Raw genomic sequence first — 3099 nt, forward strand, 5'->3', positions numbered from 1 at the left:
TGCATCTCTATTTGTCAATTGCCCAACTATAATTTGTTCACCCAACATGCTATTTATCTTATTGGAGAGACACCACTAGTGAACTGTGGACCCCGATCCATTCTTTTACATCTGAAATACAATGTACTGCAATCTCTGTTCTCTGTTGTTCTTCGAAAACAAACATCATTCTCCACACCATACGTTTAATCCTTTGTTTACAGCAAGCCGGTGAGATTGACAACCTCACTGTTAAGTTGGGGCAAAGTATTGTGATTGTGTTGTGCAGGTTCCACGTTGGCGCCGGAATCCCTGGTGTTGCGCCGCACTACACTCCTCCACCAACAACCTTCACGTGGTCTTCATCTCCTACTGGTTCGATAACCTTGGTTTCTTTCTGAGGGAAAACTTACTGTTGTGCGCATCACACCTTCCTCTTGGGGTTCCCAATGGACGTGTGCATCACGCGCCATCAAGGAACCAGACGCATTTTTGGTCACGGCGGACGAAAACGGCCGCTCAGCATCCGTTTATGTTGCGCCGCTGGAGATACCCTTAGCCTCAATGGCCAGGAAAACCACGTTGAGCAAGGAAATCCGATCTGGCTCTCTCGATAGCGAACTAAAAGCGCTTCACGCAGAAAGTTTCCAATCTAACCGTAATATACCGCTTTCGCCCTATAAGAGCATATCTAACCTCGTCCCCAAACAACGCCGGACCCGTTTGGAGGACGTGTTTCCTTCGTGTCGTGTTTGGGGGACGTCGCTCTCCATCCGCGCCCACAAATAGAAATTCAAATAGTTTACATTCAAAAGAGACCGTTCCCGCAGAAGTCGTCGCGATCAGAGTAGCCGCGATCAAAGTATTGGGCGTGCTATCATATTACAGACCGGTGGTGCAAACTAATCAGACGTAAATCAGAAGAAGGGGTTGGGTGACGCCAACGACGCATCCCGAGTCGACGTAGGCCCGTCGATCACGATGACCTCCAAGTGATCTTCCCGGTGTGCTTGCCCCGATGCCAACACCGAGGCAGAGGCCGATGCCGCTGACGCAGGTGTACTAGCAGACGTTGTCGCAGACGCGTCTGCTTGTGCCGGCTCTAGCTCCGGGGGTGGGGTTGTTGCCGCTGCCTCGGTAGCCGTCATTTTGGCTTCGATGTCGTCGATGATCTGGCCTTTGTAGAAGTTGTGCGCCACCCGCGTCCGGGGAAACATTCCAAATGTTGACGCTGTCAGCAGGGACATGTCCTCCTTGCGTTTCTTGAGCTCCATCTTCTCCTAATGCCTCTTGAGCAGCGCCGCCCACCTTTAGTCGGTCATTTTGTTGCAGAAGAGACCTCGGCGAGGCACTGCGTGATCGACGCTTGCGTCTTCTCGGTCGACGCAATGTCGGCCAAGGCGGCCTTGGCAGTCTTGTTGCCGATAGGGCGCCCCGCCGATGTTGCGAGCGGCGCATCCAGATCAATGGCATCTTTTTCCTTTGACAATGAATGGCACGTCAACCGCCATTTCTCATTCGTTTTGAGCTTGCTATAGCAATGCATCAGCGCGAAAGACTTATGCCCTTCCGAGTGCTTCCGGTACATCGTCATGGCCTTGTCGAACTAACCAAAGGAAGCGAATCAGATCGTCGAACAAAAACTAGGCGCTAAAAATTATCGTAGAAAGATGTGTATCATGCCGTTGATGTCGCTGCCACTGTCACCTCTAGTCTCGGCCTCATTATGGTACCCATGGAACATGTTCACCGACGCCTGGATGATGGCCCATCGTGTCGATATTGCCTTTTGGCTCCTCTCCGTTGTCACTTTGCGGTAATCTCTTTTGAGTAGCTTGCGCTCATCGAACTCCGCCTTGATCCTCGCCCAATACTTTCTGTCCTCTTCGTCACCGCCCTTTTCATCCTCATCATTGTCGTCCTCCACCCCCTCCTCCTCCTCCTCCTCGCCACTGGCGCCCGCTAATTCGAGCGGCCCCATGCGGCCAGTGAATGGGGCGTTGTCCGCACTGGGGCCTGGCTCGCGCTGGGGCGCTTGGTCGTACGCCGGGGAGTAGAACACGGCGTTGGGGTTGAAGCCTCCATGCGGCAGCGTATCCTCGTACCGCGGCGACAAGTTTGGCGTCACGCACCTGGGAGTGGCATAGGGGCCGTCGTTGTAGAACCCAGATGTCGACGGGGACAGCACTCCCGGAATGTACACTGGCGCCGACGTACTCCATGGGCTCGCGTTGCTGGCCGCGATACACGTGGCCAGCGTGTGCTGGTGCGCGCGCCGCCACCGTCTTCTTCTCCACCTGCGCCGCTCTCCGTCCCTTCCGCTCCGCCTTGGACAGCTTGCGGCGCAGGCAGTCTCGCTGCCACTGATCCTCGGTCCAGCCTTCCGGCTTCTTCTTCGCAGCCGGCGCCTTCCGCGGCTTCGCGAAGGGCGCCTTCAGCCCTTTCATCTCATTGCCCGGTGGCTTGGTGGCCGCTTTCTTGGCCATTCTTTTTGGGGCCTGTCGGCGGTGCCATGGATGGGAGAGGGTAGCGACGGCGGGAGGGACAGAGTAGCGACGGCAGGAGGGAATGAATCGGCGGGATAGGCGGTGAAATCTATTGGGAAGGCAGAAATGTGCGGCGGGAGAGGCGCGATGTGGCGGGAGAGGCGCGTTTTGGTGGGAGAGGGGGCGATTTTTTATGTGCCGCTGACGTGTTGGGCTCGCCACTCCCCGCCTCGCTTTTCGTTGTGTCCGGCGCGCCCAGAGTGTCCCCTGTGTAGCGGGGACGGACTCGGGGCGCCACACACCGTATCGGGCCGCACCAGACGAAAGTGGGTTTTAGGGCGTGTGGCTGGAAACAAAATTTTGTCCGACGCGCCCCAAATCTCTTTGGGGGACGCTTTGAGGAACGCGGCTGGAGATACTCTAAAATCTCCAAGTCCGCCTAGGAGTAGTTGTGTCGAGGGCGATTCGATTTGGATCACTGTGGCCAACGAATATATAGAATATATATTAGCAACTTAGAGATACCATGTTAATCATTATCATCAGAAATATTTTAAACTATTAGATCTATAATTTATAGTTAAAATTTAGTGAAGGTTTATTATGTAAATTTAATGTTCAAATGACCAACATA

This window comes from Lolium rigidum, chromosome 2 (genome assembly GCF_022539505.1).
Source record: "Lolium rigidum isolate FL_2022 chromosome 2, APGP_CSIRO_Lrig_0.1, whole genome shotgun sequence".
NCBI lineage: Eukaryota > Viridiplantae > Streptophyta > Magnoliopsida > Poales > Poaceae > Lolium > Lolium rigidum.